This window comes from Phoca vitulina, unplaced genomic scaffold (assembly GCF_004348235.1).
Source record: "Phoca vitulina isolate PV1807 unplaced genomic scaffold, GSC_HSeal_1.0 scaffold146, whole genome shotgun sequence".
Lineage (NCBI taxonomy): Eukaryota > Metazoa > Chordata > Mammalia > Carnivora > Phocidae > Phoca > Phoca vitulina.
In genome coordinates, this window is record NW_022589849.1 from 164,762 (window position 1) to 186,040 (window position 21,279).

The window sequence follows — 21,279 nt, forward strand, 5'->3', positions numbered from 1 at the left end:
CCATGACCAAGTGAGATTTATGTAAGAAATGCAAAGTTGGTTCATTATATGAAAATCAATCAACATTATACCATTTCAATAGAATAAAGGACCAAAAAAACCCACATTTGCCCGCAAAAAAAGCACTGGACAAAATCTAGCACCCTTCTGCAAGGAGGGAATAAAAATACACTCAACAACCAGGAGAAGGGAACTTTCTCAGACAAAGGGCATCTGTAAAAGACCCACAGCTAGCATTACACTTCATAGCAAAAAAAGACTGAAAGCTTCTCCTCTAAGATCAGGAACAAGACAAGGATGTCCACTTCTACCATTCTGATTCAACATTATACTGGAAGTTGTTTAACCAGGACAATCAGACAAGAAAAAAAAATTAAAAAGCATTCAGACTGGAAAAAAGAAATAAAACTATACTGAAGAGGACATGATTTTGTATATAGAAAATCCTGAGGAATTAGTATTAGAATAAACAATATAGGATCAATATAAAACATCAATTATATTTCTATACATTAGCAATAAACACTATGAAAATGAAATTAAACAAGCAATTCTATGTACACTAGCATTAAAAAGGGTAAAATACTTAGAAATAAATTTCCAGAAAAAAATGCTAGACTTTCATACTGAAAACATTGAATTATACTGAATACATTGCTGAGGCAATTAAAATAGATCTAAGTAAATGCATACATCCCATGTTCATGCATAAGATTTAATATTGTTAAAATGGCAAGATTCCCGATAGTGATCTGTCAAAATCCCAGCTTTTTCACAGAAATTAAAATTCAGATGGAAATGCAAAAGATTCAGAATAGCCAAAACAATCTTGAAAAAGAAGAAATGAAAATCTCACATTGATTTCAAAACTTACTACAAAGCTACAGTAATCAAGAGTGTGGTACTAGCAAAAAGACAGAAACACAGATCAATAGAATACAATTCAGAGTCCAAAAATAAACCCATAAACCCATGCACTAATCATCCATTGATTTTCAGTAAGAATAGCAAAATAATTAAGTCAGGAACAGTAAGTTTTTTCAAAAAATGTTGGAACAAGTGAACATCCACATCAAAAGAATTAAGTTGGACCCCTACTCACAGCATATTAAAAAAAAAAAAATAACTCAAAATAGACTGTAGAACTAAATGTAAGAGCTAACTGTAAGTCTTTTTTAAAAAAATAGAATTAAATGGTTTTTTAGACAAGGTACCAAAAGAATAATGACAAAAGAAAAATAAACAGGATTTCATCAAAGGGAAAGCTCTCACACTGTTGGTGGAATGCAAGCTGGTACAGCAACTCTGGAAAAAAGTATGGAGGTTTCTCAAAAAGTTGAAAATAGAGATACCCTATGACTCAGCAATTGCACTACTAGGGATTTACCCCAAAGATACAAATGTAGTGATCTGAAGGGGCACCTGCACCCCAATGTTTATAGCAGCAATGTCCACAATAGCCAAACTATGGAAGAGCCCAGATGTCCACCGACAGACGAATGGATAAAGAAGATGTGGTATATATATACAATGGAATATTACTCAGCCAGCAAAAAAAAAAAAGAAATCTTGCCATTTGCAATGACATGGATGGAACTAGAGGCTATTTATACTAATCGAAATAAGTCATTCAAAGACAATTATCATATGACTTCACTGTTATGTGGAATTTAAGAAACAAAACAAGAGGAGCATGGGGGAGGGAGGAAAAATAAAACAAGACTAAATCAGACAGGGAGACAAACCATAAGAGACTCTTAATCATAGGAAACAAACTGAGGGTTGCTGGAGGGGAGGGGAGTGGGGGGATGGGGTAACTGGGTGATGGGCATTCTAAGGAGGGCACAGGATGTAATGAGCACTGGGTGTTATATAAGACTGATGAATCACTGAACTCTATCTCTGAAACTAATAATACACTATACGTTAATTAATCAAATTTAAATAAATTTAATAAAAGAGGATTTCATCAAATTAAAAACTTCTGTCCTTCAAAAGATACCATCATGAAAGTAAAAAGACAACCCACAGAATGGGAGAAAATATTTGTAAATCATATATGTGATAAGGGACTTGTATCTACAATACATAAAGACCTCTTATATAAGAAGAATAAAAAGACAACTCTATTTAAAAACAGGCAAGGCCGTTGCCTGACTGGCTCAGTCTAAAGAGCATGTGACTCTTGACCTCATGGTCGTGAGTCTGAGCCCCACATTGGGGTGGGAGGGAAGATTACTTAAATAAAAACTAAAAAAATGGGCAAGGGAATTATATAGAAATTTCTCCAAAAATGATATACAAATGGCCGACTATATGAAAAGATGTTCAACATGACAGTAATCAGAGAATTGTGAATCAAAACCACAATGATATATCACTCACACCCCTTAGGATGGCTACTATTAAAATATATAAAAATAAATAAATACACCAGAAAATAACAACTGCTGGTAAGGATATGAAGAAATTAGAATCCTTATGTGCTGTGGTTGGAATGTAAAATGGTGCAACTGCTATGCAAAGCAAAAGAGGTTCCCCAAAACATTAAAAATCGAACTACCATATGATCCAGCAATCCCACTTCTGGATATATATCCAAAAGAAATGAAAACAGGATTTCAAAGAGATATTTGCACACCCATGTTCACAGCAGAACTGTTCTGATAACTAAAAGGTGGAAGCAGCCCAAATGTTCATCAACTGATGAATAAATTTTAAAAATGTGTATATACATACAATGGTATATTATCCAGTTATAAGAAGTCCTGTCACATACTACAACACCCATGAATCTTGAGGACACATTATGCTAAATTTAAAAAGCCAGTCACAAAAAACACAAATACTATATTAATTCCACTTATGTGAAGTTATCTAAAGTAGTCAAAGCAACAAAAAGAAACAAAAAGTAGAATGGTGGATACCAGGGTCTAGGGAGAGAGGGAAAAAGGGACTTTGTTGTTTAATGGGATGGATACAGAGTTTCAATTTTGCAAAATGAGAAGTTCTAGAGATCTGTTTTAAAACAATGTTAATATATTTAACACTTAAATGGCTAAGATGGTAAAATTTATGTTACCTGTTTTTTACCACAATAAAAAAATGAGCAAAAAATTTGAATAGACATTTCTCCAAAGAAGATATACAAATAATACAATACAATAAGCACAAGAAATGCTGCTCAACACAATTAGTTATTAGGGAAATGTAAATCAAAATCACAACGAGATACCACTTCATATCCATTGGGTTGACTATAATCAAAAAGAGAAACAGTAAAGAGTGTCACAGAGAATGTGGAGAAATCAGAATCCTCATATATCGCCAGTACAACTGCTGTAAAATGGTCAGCCACTTCGGAAAACAGTTTGGCAGCATCTCAAAAATTAAATATAGAGGTATATGATCCAGCAATTTCACTCCTAGGTATATACCCCAAAGAGTTGAAAACGTTAAGTCCATACAAAAATTTGCTCAACAATGTTCACAGCAGCATTATTCATAATTGCCACAAAGGGCAAACAATCCAAATGTCCATTAACTGATGAATGGACAAACTGTGGTATAGCCAGCCATACAATGGAATGTTATTCAGCCATGAAAACAAATAAGGTACTGCTGAACATGTATGACATGGATGAACCTTGAAAAGATGCTAAGTGAATAAAGCCAGACACAAAAAGGCCACATATTGTGATTCCTCTCACAAAAAATGTCTACAATAGGCAAATCCACAGAAACAGAAATAAATTAGTGGTTGCCATGGGCTGGGGTGGGGAGAGAATGAGGAAATGTAGTAGGTTGAATAATGACCTCAAAAAATATTGGATCCTAATCCCTGAAACATATATATGTTATCTGACTTGGGAAAAGGGTCTTTGCAGATGTGATTAAGAATCTTGAGATGGGGAGATTATCCTGGATTATACAAATGAGCCCAAAATACCATCATAAGTATCCTCAGTAAGAGAGGCAGAAGATATCACATATACTGTAGGAGAAAGCTTCGTAACAAGACTGGAATGACATGGCCACAGCCAAAGAATGCCAACTGGAAGAGGCAAGCAATGGATTCTCCCCTAGAGTCTCTGGGGTTGGGTGGCCCTGCCAACACCCTGATTTAGGTCAGGTGAAATTGGGCAAGGGAATTATATAGAAATTTAACCCTAACCCCTAACAGAGAAAATCAGGTGAAACTGATTTCTAACTTCTGGCCTCCAGAATTGAGAGGGAATAAATTTTTGTTGTTTTAATCCACCAAGATTGTGGTAATATGTTATAGTAGCCACAGGAAACTAATACAGGGTTTTAGGGTTGATGAAATGTTCAGGAATTAGATAGTGGTAAAGACTGCACTATTTTGTGAATATACTAAAAATCATTCAATTTTGCATTCTACTGAGTGAATTGTATAGTATGTAAATTATATCTCAAACAAAAAAATGCCTAGCAATAGGCTGGTGTGACCCCACCACCACCACATCCCAACAACTGATACTAAATTTTCAAAGCCTCTAAACAGACTCCATTCACGTAACAAGAATTAGGTAATTAGGATTACGGTAACAAGGCAAACTAATCTAGCCCATAAAGAGAGTTAAACTAGTATCAAGTGGTCAATTTACAAATTTGTAGTGGGAGGTATACATTCCTAGGGACGGATGGATATCTTCTAGATAGATAGGACATCTAGATAGATGGGTATCTTCTAGATAGATAGATAGTAGAGTGGACACCACTCTGATACTAAGGTATCAATTATCATTAGGACTGCTAAATATCCTGATTTGACCGGGACAATTGAATTTGACCTGCTGCCCCTATGTATTTTTTTTTTTTTAAGATTTTATTTATTTATTTGACAGAGAGAGACACAGCGAGAGAGGGAACACAAGCAAGGGGAGTGGGAGAGGGAGAAGCGGGCTTCCCACTGAGCAGGGAGCCCGATGCGGGGCTCGATCCCAGGACCCCGGGATCATGACCTGAGCCGAAGGCAGACGCTTAATGACTGAGCCACCCAGGCGCCCCCCATGTATTTTTTAATAGTGCCACTTTTCACTCTTAAAAATACCCCGATTTCAGGGCATCTGGGTGGCTCAGTCAGTTAAGCATCCGAATCTTGATTTCAGCTCAGGTCCTGATCTCAGGGTTGTAAGATCAAGCCCCATGTCGGGCTCTGCACTCACAGGGAAGCGTGCTTATTTTCTCTCTCTTCCTCCCCCATTAATAAAACAATTTCAGTGATAAATTAATCAACCTACTTGTAAGGAATCTGGAAGTTGTGAAAGTGGTGAGAGCATATTCTATGCACACTAGATGTGCCCTGTCATGAATCTCTATGTAACATGTATCTCCCTGCTATTGGAAAGCTCCCAAAGGAAAAATCCTGGTAAGACTTCCACAAAGCATCCATAGTTTGTTTTCAAATGTATACAATTCTAATGCTTAAGCTGAACTCTCAGAACTCTACTATTCAGTGTTAATCAAATGACTAATTTATACATTTAAAGAATAAGGAATGCACCTAAGAATATTGTGGTTGATAAGTGTACGGAACTTACAAAGGATGGCTTAAAATAACTTGTACCCAAATTTTTTAAGTGTTATGAAACCAAAATATGATAGTCACTATTATTTTTTTTCATATCAAATTGACCCTAACATAATAATGCTGTGTTAGAACTTCTGGGTGCAAAAAAAGGAGGAGGGGGGAATTTCTTTTTCTTTCTTTCTTTCTCTCTCTCTCTCTCTCTTTCTTTTTAAGAAATTAGGGAGAAATTGTTACTCTATGGAAAGATCATCATAAGTTCTATGAGTGGTCATACATACAAGGTTGGTAATGTTCTGATGTTCACTATTTTGGATGAACTACAACTATAAAACATATTAAATTAGTAGAATTAGAACATATTCCTGTCCACAAAATACTGAGAAACAAAGAAATGACACAAGAGCATAATCATAAAGAATCATACAGTTTTGACAATCTCTTAACCCTAACCCCTAACAGAGAAGAGGGGAGGGAGAAGCATCAAGATAGTGTTTGTGAGGAATTTGAGTATTAGGAAGTATTTGGTGATCCTAACATATGCCAGGTACTGGTCTAGGTACTGGGGATATAGTAGTGATTGAAACAAAGACCCTTTCTTCAGGGAGCTGACACTGCAATAGAGGTAACTGGAAAATACATTTAAGAAAATATACACACATAATGTTATTGCATGCAATGTTATAGTATCACATATTACATATTTCAATACATAATGTAGTATAAAACATATAAAATATTTTATATTATTATATGTGTGTATACATATATATAAAATTTCAAATGGTTATAAATGCTATAGAGAAAATAAAGGCGAAAATGAGCCAGGTAGTATGAAGGCAGGCTGATATTTGTATGGCATGGTTATGGAGATCTGGGGAAGAATTCTCCAGCAGAAGGAAGAACAAATACAAAGGCTCTGAGACTGGAGCATGCTTACCAAATTTAAGGACTGGTCAAGAGGCTAACATAGGCAAGCCAATGGAAAGGGAGAGAAACTGGAGAGGAGATCAAAGAATGAGTTTGTTGTAGTATGTTAATGTAGTCCATTCTAAGTTCTTTGGTTTTTACTCTGAGTATAATAGGTCACTGGGAATTTTGAGTGAGGAGTGATATGATCTTTCATTTCAAAAGGATTACTCTGGCTGCTGTGTGAAGAAATAAGACTTTAGAAAGTAATAACTGGAAGCAGGAAGGCAAGTTAAGAGGCTACTGAAATAATACAGACAAAAGATTATTATAATACAAGACAGGGATACTGAGAAGGGGTCAAATTCTAGATCAAAACCTGAAGGTCCACAAGATTTGTTGATAGATTGGATTTGGGATGGGAAGAAAAGGATGACACATATAAGGGGTGATGCTGAGCAAGTAAATATGAGACCAGAGCTCAGGGAAAGACCTGGGCTAAGTACACAAATTTTGGAGTCTTTGGCATGTAATGTTATTTAAAACACAAGACTGGATGAGGTCATCTAGGGAAAGAGGTCTGATATCCAAGTCCTGGGGCATTCCATTGGTTAGAGGTCAGGAACATGAGAAGAAACCAGAAAAGGATACGAAGAAGGAAGAGTTACTTAGAGCCAACTAGGGGTGGGTGGGTGGGGAATGATAAAAGGAGAATGGAGAAAAAGCATGTTGTAATCCAAATGAAAAATTATTTTCAGAGAAGAAGAAATGAGTGACTCTGATAAATGCTGCGATAGATCACATAAATTAATAACTAACAATTCAGAACACCTGGTGGCTCAGTCAGTTAAGCATCTGCCTTCGGCTCAGGTCATGATCTTGGGGTCCTGGGGTCAAGTTCTGCAACAGGCTCCCTGCTCCGCAGGGAGTCTGCTTCTCTCTCTCACTCTCCCTTGGTGCTCGCTCTCTCTCTCTCTCTCTCAAATAAATAAAATCCTAAAAAAAAGTAACAACTGACCATTGGGTTAAGCACTGTGGAATTCACTGGTGATCTTAACACGAGTGGATTTAAAGGAGAATGGGAAAACTGGAGGAAGCAATGGACAACCTTGGAGAAATTTTCCTCTAATGAAAAGCAAATATGAAATAAAATAAGCAGAAGGGGGATGTGCAATTAAAAGATGGATTTTTAATGAGAGGTGACATTACAATCAGTCTGTTCGCTGATGAGAATGATCCAGAGAAACTGAAAACTTAATCCAGGACAAAGAGGAGACTTGCTGGAACAATATTCCTGAAAAAACAAAAACTGCTTGGATTTAGTACACAAGGGGAGGTTTTGCCCTTAGCCTGGAGCCAAATAATTCACTCATAATAATAGAACAATATGGAAAAGAGTTGGAATGGTGGATAAATGGGTGTGGTAGCCAGTCTCCAAGATGGCCCCAAATGAATCTTGCCTCCTGGTATTCACACTCTTGTGTAGTCCTCTCCCACACTATCACAGGGTTAGCCTATGTGACTAAGCAAATACAGAAGTAATGGTATGCAACTTCTGAAAAAGACTCTGCACTTCATCTTGGGAGCAAGCTCTCTCTTGAATCACTCACTCTGAGGGAAGCCAGCTGCCATGACAGGAGCAGCCCCATAGAGAGGCCCACAGAGTGAAGAACTACAGGCAAGTGAGCAAGCTCAGACACTGATCATCCAACAAAACTCAAGTCTTCAGAGATGGCCAATCCTGCCAAAAGCTTCACTACAACCTCATAAGATACCCTGAGCCAGAATCACCCAGCTAAGCCAGTCCTAGATTCTAGAGTAGAACAGTGAAATAAACATTTCTTAGGTCATTAAGTTTGAGACAATGTGTTACACAGCAATAGATAACTAACTATATAATGGGTCTCACTGCGCTATATACACAAGTTACTGGGCATACAACGTACTTATTGTTTTGCCTACTGGCATGAAATGAATTCATATGGCCTCCCCTACCCAGTCACATTCAATTACTTCATGAAATAAAGCCCTTAGGAAAAGGTTGTAGAAATGAACAAACTTATGTAATCATTTTTAACCAATACACATTTACCCTGAATGAACCACTTTAATACTTTAATACATTAGCTGAAATCTTAGGTATGCATAACAGCCCATTTTAGCCTCCTACTACCATTGTAAAAGAAGTCAGTTTTACATAGCTTAAACGTCTGATCCTCTTACTTTCTTTTTCCTTTCAAGAGAGCAGGTGAAAGAATGCCACCTTCCCTGTTTTTAAGGAAGCAATATAGAGAGCTCCAGAATTACCTAAATCAGTGATTGGCTTGAATTTATCAGACATATTCAGGTCATACACACTCAGGAAACACTGTCTAAATAGTAGTATTTTAACACAGAAGAAAATAAGAGAAAACTGAAGAAAAGTGGTACAGTCTTGGTCCTTATAAAGACCTCTCATCTTACCTCAGGTGTGCATTGAAACTTCTAAACTTGAGATATTCCAGGCAGGAGAAGGTCACATCCTTGAGGCAACCATAGAGGAGGATTAGGGCTACTTACACATTACAGGAATATTTTATATCCCACTGCCTACCTGATATTGCCATCTGGATGTTCATTAAGCATCTCACACTTAACCAGAAGAGAACTGGTGTCCTTTCCCCCACACCTGTTCCTCCCATCTACCCTCTCTCAGTAAAGAAAACACTATGCCTGCCAACTGCCCAGATCCAAAGCCTGGAAACCACCCCGGGTCCTGGCTGTCAGGAGGACTTCAGTAGGGTGAAAAGAGTCTGAAATAGAGTCCAGGCAGAGATACAGTAAACCAGAAAAATTAACAAGGCGCTGAGGCAGGGGCGAGGAAGCAATAAATGAATTCATAAATGCTTGAATCGCCTTAAAGGGTCTGGGCCGACAGATGCCCAGAACGGGGAGGAGGCTGGCTGGGGACGTTTAAACGCCTTAAGTTCCACAAGAGACCCCAGCGGGCCGGGGGAGGGGAAGGTATTAGGAGCCAGAGCAGGCCCCTTCTGCAGGAGGCCCAGGCTGGGCCCAGGCTTGGGGGATGGGGGCGGCCCGCCAGGGTGGGGGAGGGGATGCTGCCTGAAAGGCGCCTGCAGAGATCGGGTAAGGGGGTGTGCGTGAAGGGGGTCTCAGGACCCGCCAGAGGCCGCTTACCCGACACTCCCTTCAGAGGCCGCAGCAAAAGGCACAGGCCGCTCAGGCAGAGCGAGACCAGGAGCCGTGTGGCCCGCGGGGCTGCGGCCGCGGAATCCCTCCCATCTCCCCTCTGGGAACACTGGGGCCGCGCCACGCCCCCATCCTTACCGGCCCCGGTCCGCAGCAGTCCCTGAGCCGCCGGAGGCGCACCGCCCCGAGGCGCTCCCCAGGCGAAGCCTGAGGGGACGACGCCTCCTCAGGCCCCAGGCGCCGCCGACGCCACCGCCTCCGCACGCGCGCCCGCTGCGATCTGTGATTGGCTGCCAGGTGCGGGGCCCCAGGCCGGCGCGGCTCTGGGCGCTGCGATCTGATTGGCGGCGAGGCCGGTCCAGCGCCTGCGCGCGCTCTGGCGCCCCTGGTGGCGATCCCTGGGCGCGGGGTCAGGCTGAAATGGGTGAGGGCGTCAGCAATGACCCTCAGTCCCTGGAAGAGTCTTGGGAGGTCCAAGGTTGCAGAGCTGACCAGGGTTCAAGGGTAAGGGCAAGCTCCCAGTCCATCAGGGGATATGTTTGCCCACTTGGAGGTTAGTTCTCATAATCCTCAGGTGTGGTCCCTTTTTCGTAAAACACTAGCTGCCCGCCCCGTGTTTAAGAGAACTTGACCACGCAACTGAGTCTTGACGCCCATACTCTTGATGTTGCATCTAGTCAAGCTATACAAAAATAGCCTGGCACCTATTTTTGTATAGCTTGCAGCGACCTAAGAATAAATTTTACATTCGTTAATGTCTGAGAAAAACCACAAAGAGAATATTATTTTGTAACATGTGAAAATAATATAAAATTTAAATTTCAGTGTCCATAAATAAAGTTTTATTGGAACACAGACATACCCATTCCTTTAGGTATTGTCTATGGCTGCTTTCCTCTTAAAACAGCAGTTGATTAATTGCCAGAAATCATATTCAAAAGCCTAAAATATGTACTATCTGGCCCTTTACAGATTTTTTTAAATTGCCATTTCTGCCAGAGGTCTGTCTAGTTTAGTAATGTTTCAAAAAGGAAAAAAAAAAAAGACAGCTTTTGGGGTTGTTAAACTATAAGGTGATTTTCATCTCTAGCTCATTTATATTTTCCACTCTTTACTTTCTTATTATCTCTATAGGTTCTGTGGTTCCTCTTTACAATATTTTAAATTTTTTTTTTAAATTGTAGTGTAGTTGATATACAATGTTATATTAGTTTCAGGTGTACAGTGTAGCGATATGACATTCTACACATTACACAGTAATCACCATAAGTGTGGTTACCATCTGTCACCATACGAAGTTATCCTCTTTACAATTTTTTGAGATAAATGCGTAGGTGGTTTATTTGTAAACGCCTAGTTATTTCTCTTATATGTAATGCTATAAATTTACCTTCATTTACTTAAGTACCAATTTAACTGTATCCTATAATTTTTGCTTCATAATATGTTCATTATCATTCAATTCTAAGTATGTCTTAATTTCCCTGGTAATTCTCTTTTTAACGCAAGGGTTATATAGTAATATGGTATTTATTTTCCAAATGTGTGGAATTTTAAAAAGCAATTCCTTTGTAAATTTCTCATCTTGTTGTATTATGGTCAGATCACACAGTCTAAATATTATTGATCCTTTGCATTTGAGGATTTCTGTTCAGTGAAGTATACCATGGGCAAAATGAAGAGGATGTAGATACAGAGAAAGCATTTTCAATGTCTAAAATGTGTATTTGGGAAATTACCTCCTTTAGGCCTCAAAATTACTTCAATATCCTTCATTAGGTTGCTATTAACTATGCTCCAGGCTTTATTCAAATCTCACTAGTTTTTCTACTAATGTCCTTTTTCTGTTCCAGATTCCCATACAGGATACTGCACTGCACTTAGTCACAGTGTCTCCTTAGCCTACTCAGGTCTATGACAGTTTGTTAAACTTTCCTTGTTTTTCATGACCTTGACAATTTTAAGGAGTCCTTAAGGGTCAGATATTTTGCAGAATGTCTCAATATGGGTTCGATGTTTTCCTCATGGTTACACTGGGGATATAGGTTTTTAGAATGATACTACAGAGGTGATATGTCCTTATCACTTACCATCAGGGATACATGGTATCACTGTGACTTACCACTAATTTCTCCACTGTAGTTATTTTTTTCTCCTTTCCATATTCCACTCTTTGGAGGCAAGTCACTAAATCTAGCCCACCCTCAGGAAAGGACATGTAGTCTCATTGAGGGGAGAGTATCTATGAGATACACAAATCATTGAGAGTACAGAAATTATTTGGACTTCATTTATAAGGAAGATTTGTTTACCTTACCTTTAAATTTAATTTTAAATTAATCAAAATTAAATAAATTAAAAATCAGGTACCTCAGTCATACTAGCTACATTTCAATGGCTCAGCAGTCACGTGTAGCATATTGGCCACAGCCGATATAGAACATTTCCATCTTTCCATCACTGCAGAAACTTCTATTGACAGCACTGGGTTTTTTTTTTAAGATTTTATTTATTTATTTGACAGAGAGAGAGCAGCAGAGGGAGAGGGAGAAGCAGACTCCGCACTGAGCAGGACTTGATCCCAGGACCCCAGGATCATGACCTGAGCTGAAGACAGACACTTAACCAACACAGGCACCCTCAACAGCACTGATTTAGATCATTATTTTTCTGAACTTTCTTCTCCTTCTCTTCCCTCCTCTTCTTCATTGAGGGACAATTGACATAAATATTGTATTAGTTTCAGGTATACAACATAACGATCCAATATTTGAATATCTGTATATATTGTGAAACGATCACAATAAGTCTAGTGAACATCCGTCCGTCACCAAACATAGCTACAAATTCTTTTTCTTGTGATGAGAACGTTTAAGATTTACTCTCTTAGTAAATCTCTTCTCATTAGTGTACATATATTCTAGAGAAATGACTACAAGTGTCTACCAAAAGACATGCACCAACTCATGGCAGCTTTATTCTAAATAGCAAAAGAATCAGCCTCAAAGTCCATCAGGAGTAAAATGGACATATACAACCCTACCATATTCATCCAATGGGATTAAGCACTATGGTATTATTAACTATAGTCACCAAGCTATACATTACCTCCCCATGACTTATTTTATAACTGGAAGTTCGAACCTCTGGATCCCCTTCACCCATTTTTCCCACCCCAACCCTTCTTCTTTTCAAATATATGCAGTTTAAATATGAATTCCTTCTAACTGCTTTAGCTCCATCTTATAATGAGCAGAGAGAACAGTATTTAAGAGGTTTGTGAAAGTGCAAAAATGGCACTTTGCTCTTTAGGCCCCTGGCTTCCTACACCCTAGTCCCAGCCCTGTTTTTAATTATATTGCTTCATTTCTGAACTTTGGGTTTTTTTTTTCTCAATTGTCTTTCTGTTATTGATTTCTAGCTCAATTCCCCCAAAGTCAGTGGGTAGCTACAAACAGCCCTACAGCTAACACCATGATTAATGATGAACTATTATATATGAGTCTAAGAACAAGACAAGGATGGCCATTATAACCACTTCAATTTAACAAAGCACCTGAATAGCCACGACAACTTTGAACAACAATGCTGGAGAATTTAAACTCCCAGATATTTGTATTAGTCAGCGTTCTCTAGAAAGAAAGAGCCAATAGGATAAAAAGAGAGAGAGATGGGGTTTATGCAATTATGGAGACCAAGAAGTCCCACTTTATGCTGTCTGCAAGCTAGAGAACCAGGAATGCTGGTGGCATAATTCAGTCTCAGTCTGAAGGCTCAAGAACCAGGAGCTCGGATGTCCAAAGGCAGGAGAGATGGATGTCCCATCTCAAGAAAGGACAGGGGAAAATTTCTTTTCTTTCACTTTTGTTATCTTAGGGCTCTCAATGGATTGGATTGGATAATGCTCACCCATGTTGCTGAGGGTTTATCTTGCTTACTCAGTCTGCTGATTTAAATGCTAATCTCCAAATGCAAAAGGCTAAACAGTAAAGCTTCTAGAAGAAAACTTAGGAGGAATATATTTACGTTCTTAGTAGACAATAATTTCTTAAATATAATGCACCATGAAGCAACAACCCTAATGCACATATATACACCCGTGAAACCACCATCCAGGTCAAGATGTGGGACAGTTCCAGTGCCCCAGCAGTTCCCTCATGCCCTTCCCAATTGACAGTCTAGTTAAAAAAAAAAAAAAAAAAGATGGGGCACTGGGGTGGCACAGTCGTTTGGGCATCTGACTCTTGGTGTCAGCTCAGGTCATGATCTCAGGGTCCTGGGATCGAGCCTCGAGTTGGGCTCCGCACTCACTGCAGAGTCTGCTTGAGATTCTCCCTCTCTCTCTCTCTCTGCCCCTCCCACTCCTGCTGTTTCTCTTTTTCTCTCTCTAAAATAATAAATAAATAAATAAATAAATAAATAAATAAATGAGAGGGGGCAAAACTTGAATAGGTACTTAATAAAACAGGATGGTATTCAAGTGGCCAATGATCATATGAAAAAAAAATATTCTCCAGGTCATTACTCATCAGGGAAATGTAGATGAAAACAACAATGTCGTACCTCTACAACTTCAAGAGAATGGCACTAATGGAAAGGACTGACAGTACCAAGTATTGTATCTGCAGCACTGGAATTCTCAATACTGTTGGTGGAAATGTAAATTATGTCAATCACTCTGACAAAATGTTTGACAAAATCTGCACTAAAAAGCTAAATCAGTGTAGTTCTGGAATTTCTCATTATTATACATATATTCTAGAGAAATGACTACATATGTCTGCCAAAAGACATGCATCAACTCATGGCAGCTTTATTCCAAATAGCAAAAGAATCAGCCTCAAAGTCCATCAGGAGTAAAATGGACATATACAACTCTACCATATTCATTCAATGGGATTCTACCCAGCAATGAAAAAGAACATCCTATGCTTGCATACAGCAAGAATGCATGCATCCCACTTATTTAAAGAAAAACAAAGACAAAAATCTGTTGTGTGATTCCCATTTACTTAAAGCTTAAAAACGGGAAAAAAATGAATCTTTGGTAGTAGAGGTCAAAATAGTGGTTACTTTGCAGAGAGAGGTTGACTGGGAAGGAGCATAAGGAAGCCTTCTATGCTACTTCTTGACAGTAGGGACCTAAAGAATTGTCACCGTAAAACCTGACTATCACTGACTATTATCATCCACAGACATGATGTACAGATGGCCTAGCCTCAATTCTGACTTTCAGTATCCCTGGGGGTGGGCAGAACATAATTTGAGCTATAATGCTAGCTGTGGTAACATCTGGAATAGCTAGAGTTCATGGCAGTCCTCTTTTTAGATTTTACAGGTGACAGCTAGAAGTGAGCGTTGCTCACAAGAATGGATGCTGCACCTCTTGAACTTGGTTGAACTGAAGTTTGTTTCAGGAGGCAACCCTTCCAATTGTTTTGGCATTTTAAAAGCTCGATGATTCTTGGTTTGATGCTCTGTTTTCTCCTTTGAAGTGAAAAACCGCAGTCGGCATTTGGAACACTGAAAGACTCTTGTTTTGGTGCCTCCAACAATGATTCATGTAGAGTATGACAGCTCTGAAAATGTTGAGACAGAATGGACAAAGCAAATTCTTAGTGTTTTCATGGCATGTTCTGGAATGTGTTTCCACATTAGCAAAGGCTGACGATCTGTAATTGCAAATCTGGCACACATAGGGCAGCAGGCTTGATTGTCCTTCATGTGCTGTAAGAGAACCTGATCTGTTTTGAATGACAATCCGCAAACTTTACAGACAGCGGAGGGCTTCTGGGTGGTGTGTACACTTTCAATGTGACATTGCAGCTGGAAGGGAGTGGGAAATCGGGGGTGGCGGTGCTGGCAGGTGGTGTGGCTTTCCCAGCTGTCACCCTTCTGCTTCTCAAGTTCGAAATGGCTCCTCACATGGCTCATAAACTTGACATTCTTTAGAACTTCTAAACAGCTGAGGCATTTAAAGGTTGTGTGAGTCTTCTGTTTTGGCTGCCTGTCTCCTTTAGGTTGCCCATAGTAAAAGTCATGAAGTAACATGATCAGATTTTCTTTCTTAGGATCAACAGTCTAATTTTGACTTGCTAGACTAAAAAGTCTGGTTTTTCCAGGCTTTTCAAACTATTTTTTGTGTGTGTGTCTAGATCCATAAGATTGAAATATGTCCTATCATTTACATAAGCCCAAGAAAATAATGCTCCATTCTGAACATGGCTTAATGAAGATGGGACACGTTTTGAGGTTGTGCTCATGCTCACTGTAGGAGAGAAATGGCCACAGCTGAGGAATGTCCTCCTGGGATTCCATCACTGAGTTTAGGTCTTCTGGGATTTCCACTGTATAAATTATATTGGGAGCGGAAAGTTGCTTTGAATTGCAAGGACTTCTCCTTGCCTCCTACAAAAAGTATAACTCCAAGTAGACAGTGAGATAGGGAGAGAGCAAATCTGAGGGACTGTGAGGCATGACCTGTAGTGAGCTCATTTTAGAATCAGGTTTAGATGAAGGCTCAAAAATAATAGGACGATCTATTACTCTCCATGCAGATTGGGGTGGCCACTATTAGGGCCCATGGGTCATGTGGTTTGCGGGCTGCAATGCACAAGCAGGATCTTGACTCCAGTAGCCTTTCTTTCTTTTGGAATATCATTCCAGGGTCACTCTGTTCAAAATGTTTGAAATGACTGGTTTGGAATTTGAAATTGCTCTGATAAAGAGAATTTCTGCATCTTCATTTACATGTTCCACTCCTACTAAAATCAGCTCAACATCTTCATTTTCCCTGTTCCTGTGTTTGGATTCTATGTTCTTCTCTAGTGGTTCTGGCACTTGTTTGTCCTCACATGACAAGGAAAGACCTGCCATTTTACAACTGCTTTTTGCCTGAAGAGGTCCCCTCAACTTCCAGTGCTTTCTTTTTGTAAATTACTATCTGAATAAAACCAATAGTATTTACTCCAAAACCCAAAATCATTGCCTATTTAATCCTCTCCTGAAATGCTGAGATAACTATTAGCATCCTTATTTTACACCTGAGAAAACAGGCTCCGAGTATTTAGGTGACAAGATAGTCCTAGAGTTACCTCTCCAGCCCCCCAGGTCTCCAGCAATTGCAAGCTCAACATGCCCTCTTGCAGGGCCATGACTAGGGTGAGGCAAGTGAGGGTTTGGGGCACAATATTTAAGGGCAAGAGTTAAAGAGGCACAGGTTCAGCATCTCAGAGCACCTGCCTCCTGCATTTTAGCACCCTAGGCATCACGCTAGCCTCCCCCTACTCCCAGGTGTACCCTCTGGGATATTTAAGATCTCTAGCCAATCTTACCAAAACTTAGACCCTAAAAAAAGTCTTGCTCCTCCTGCCGTGTTCCTTTTCTGAGTAAACACTCCTAGTCACTCAGTTCACAAACTTTGGAGACATCCTTTGTCAATCTTTCCCCCATACCCCACAGCCAATCAATTAGCAAACCCTGCCTGCTCTGTTTTCCAAAGATATCCAGGACCCGACCACTCTCTTCTACCCCTACTGCCCCCTCCCTGATCCAAGACACCACGTTCTCTCCCTGGATCATGACTACAGGCATCTTATTCTCTCCCTGGATCATGTTTGAAGATACCATGTTCTATCCCTGGATCATTGCAGAAGTTTCCAACCTCATACCTGTTTTGTCATATCTCCCCATAGCATCCCCAGTGCTCCTGTTAAAATATGTAAAAGAGCTGGCAGGCAGTCTTTTGCTTATAGAACTCCAATGGCTTCCCAACTCACTCAGAAGAAAGGTCAATGAACACAAAATGTCAAAAAGAGCCCTAGGCCTTTGGCCCATACCCACCAGTCCTTGTCTTTTCTGCCTCTGCTTCCCTCCACTGCACCTACTCCGTGAGTCTCAAGGCACCACACCCCATACTTCCTCAAGACTTTTGTGGCTCGCCCTGCCTTGAATGCTCAGATATCCCCATCCTGGCTCCTGGCCTCCTTCAGGTCCTACAGCTTCTCAGCAAGGCTTCCCTAACCATGCTATCAAAAATCACCACCTCCCCCAACTCACATCCCTACTCACCCCCAACGCTATTTCTCAACTTAGTACTTATCACCTGCCTAACACCCAATACAGTTGACCCTGAACAACATGGGTTGGAACTGCACAGGTAAACTTATATGCACATTTTTTCAATAAATACGGCAGAGTGCTGTAAATATATTTTCTCTTGCGATTTTCCTTTTTTTTTTTTTAAGATTTTATTTTTAAGTAATCTACACACCCAACGTAGGGCTTAAACTCACAACCCCGAGTTCAAGAATCACATGCTCTACTGACTCAGCCAGGTGCCCCTCCTTATGATTTTCTTAATAACATTTTCTTTTTCCTAGCTTACTATATTATGAGAATACAATATACAATACATGAAAATACAAAATATCTGTGAGTTGACTGTTTATACTATCAGTAAGGCATCCAGTCAACAGTAGGCTAATAGTAGTTAGATTTGGGGGGAGTCAAAAGTTTACACAGATTTTCTACTGCGCAGGGAGTTGGTGCTCCTAACCCTTTCCATGCTGGTCAAGGGTCAACTCTATATAAATGTATCTTGCTTTTGTTTTCTATCTCCACCCAGTAGGCGGAGGGAGGAAAGGGACTTGTGGTTCCTTTACTGCTGTATCCTAAGTTCCAGACATCCTAGATGTCTAGCATACTGTCAATGCTAAATCTTTGCTACACAAATAATTAGTAGCTGTTATCAATATGATCACTTATGTGTACAATAGGCCCAAACCCACTAATTCCAGGCTCTCCAAGCATTTAGTGAAATCCAAATCCAAATGATTTAACATTATCATGCAAGGGAAACATTCCAGCCAGTTGTAGGGCTGGGTATGTGTAGTTGTAACAAAAGTTTTCTGAAACAATACCTTCCCTGTAATGGATATGCAACCTTCTATGCTATTAACAAATTTTATCGATGCTAAGGAACAGTTAGTGTTTCCATTTTCCCATTTCTGAAATAAGACTGCATCTCATCGGTGACATTTAATAGTTTGTTTGGCAGCATATATTCTTTGTATTATAGGGTGATAGGAGAAATAATGTTGTGTCTTACAGTTGATGGCATCTTAGATTCAATGAAAAATTCTAATTTTTTTCCATAAGCCTATTGTGGCCCATTAAATTTATTTTGCAATTCACTAATAGGATGCTAGCTGCATTTTTGCAAATGGTTTAAGCCAGGGATTGGCCCACCTCCTGTTTTTGCATAGCCAGTGAGCTAAAATGGCTCATTTTTAAGGTTTTTTTTACTTTATATGTGTATATATATATATATATTTTTTTTTTTTTACTTTATATACATTATATGTTTTAGATATATATATATATCATGTCATATATATATATATATATATATTACACTTATTATGTACATACTACATTTTTTTTAAAAACTTGGGTTGGGAAGACCCAAAGGAATATTTTGTGACATGTGAAAATTATGACATTCAAATTTCAGTGTCCACAAATAAAGTTTTATTGGGACACATCTGTGATCACTGGTTTAAGGCTACTGTCGGTGGCTGCTTCGGCACTACTATGGCAGAGTCCAGCCCTGCAACAGAGCCTGCATGTCTCCCAATGCCTATAATATTTACTATGTTACAGAAAAAGTTTGTCCACCCATGGTTTAAGAGAAGCAAAGTGGAAGATACTTATTAGTATCTTATTAGTTCACCAGTCCCAGGAGTGTTCCAGATGATTCGGTGGGCCTCCATATTTCCCACTCTGGGCCGCAAGGGAGGCAAAAGCTGGAGCGTCCTTGTTTCTGCTTTCCTGAGAAATCTCCCTCGCATTCAGCTGCACCAAGTCGTGCTCCAGTGGAGCTCTGACCTTGATCTCCACATGCCTTTCTGAGTGAGGTCTGATCAGGAGATCCCACCCCTTTTATAAGACCATTAAAATCCAATCTATAATATCCAAATGCGGCTCCAGTTAGGTTTCTGAACATCCTGTTTGGATTTTCGGCTGATGACCAGAGTGATTGCCAAAACCTTCGATGCAAATCGCCCCCACCCTTTCTGATGGCTGAGTAATATTCCATTGTATATATGGACCACATCTTCTTTATCCATTCATCTGTTGAAGGGCGTCTTGGCTCTTTCCACAGTTTGGCTATTGCGGACATTGCTGCTATGAACATTGGGGTGCATATGGCCCTTCTTTTCACTACATCTGTGTCTTTGGGGTAAATACCCAGTAATGCAATCGCTGGGTCATAGGGTAGCTCTATTTTTAAATTTTTGAGGAACCTCCACACTGTTTTCCAAAGTGGCTGTACCAACTTGCATTCCCACCAACAGTGTAAGAGGGTTCCCCTTTCTCCACAACCTCTCCAACATTTGTTGTTTCTTTCCCTGTCCATTTTGGCCATTCTAACTGGTGTAAGGTGGTATCTCAGTGTGGTTTTGATTTGGATTTCCCTGATGGCTAATGATGATGAACATTTTTTCATGTGTCTTAGCCATTTGTATGTCTTCTTCAGAGAAGTGTCTTTTCATATCTTCTGCCCACTTTTTGACTTGATTATTTGTTTTTTGGGTGTTGAGTTTGAGAAGTTCTTTATAGATCTTGGATACCAGCCCTTTATCTGTAGTGTCACTTGCAAATATCTTCTCCCATTCTGTGGGTTGCCTCTTTGTTTTGTTGACTGTTTCCTTTGCTGTGCAGAAGCTTTTTATCTTGATGAAGTCCCAAAAGTTCATTTTTGCTTTTGTTTCACTATCTTTTGGAGATGTATCTTGAAAGAAATTGCTGTGGGAGATGTCAAAGAGGTTACTGCCTGTGTTCTCTTCTAGGATTTTGATGGATTCCTGTCTCCCATTGAGGTCTTTCATCCACTTTGAGTTTATCTTTGTGAGTGGTGTTAGAGAATGGTCGAGTTTCATTCTTCTGCATGTGGCTGTCCAATTTTCCCAGCACCATTTATTGAAGAGACTGTCTTTTTTCCATTGCATGTTTTTTCCTGCTTTGTCAAAGATTATTTGACCATACAGTTGAGGGTCCATATCTGGGTTCTCTATTCTGTTCCATTGGTCTGTATGTCTGTTTTTGTGCCAGTACCATGCTGTCTTGGTGATCACAGCTTTGTAATATAGCTTGAAATCGGGCAATGTGATGCCCCCAGCTTTGTTTTTCTTTTTCAATATCTCCTTGGCGATTCGGGGTCTTTTCTGATTCCATACAAATTTTAGGATTGTTTGTTCCAGCACTTTGAAAAATGTCATTGGAATTTTGATCGGGATGGCGTTGAAGGTATAGATTGCTCTGGGTAGCATAGACATTTTAACAATGTTTATTCTTCTGATCCATGAGCATGGAATATTTTTCCATCTTTTTGTGTCTTCTTCAATTTCTTTCATGAGTGTTCTGTAGTTCCTAGAGTATAGATCCTCTACCTCTTTGGTTAGGTTTATTCCGAGGTATCTTATGGTTTTTGGTGCTGTTGTAAATGGAATCGTTTCTCTAATTTCTCTTTCTACTCAGCCATCAGAAAGGATGAATACCCAACTTTTACATCAACATGGATGGGACTCGAGGAGATTATGCTAAGTGAAATAAGTTAAGCAGAGAAA

General features: G+C 39.5%; 1 protein-coding gene and 1 pseudogene across 8 annotated transcripts in view; both read right to left on the minus strand.

Moving 5' to 3' along the window:
• Positions 1-9,910, minus strand: part of ZNF280B (zinc finger protein 280B) — a 94,364-nt gene extending 84,454 nt beyond the window's left edge. For 7 of the 8 annotated variants that reach the window (XR_004298674.1, XR_004298675.1, XR_004298676.1 and 4 more), the window contains exons 1-2: positions 9,788-9,910; positions 8,924-8,982 (exon numbers count right to left, since the gene is read on the minus strand). The gene's annotated coding sequence lies outside the window, so the exon portion shown is untranslated. The other variant, XM_032399256.1, reaches the window with a different exon arrangement.
• A 5,064-nt stretch (positions 9,911-14,974) lies between these two features.
• LOC116628947 lies at positions 14,975-16,803 on the minus strand (annotated as a pseudogene).
• Positions 16,804-21,279: the final 4,476 nt, after the last annotated feature.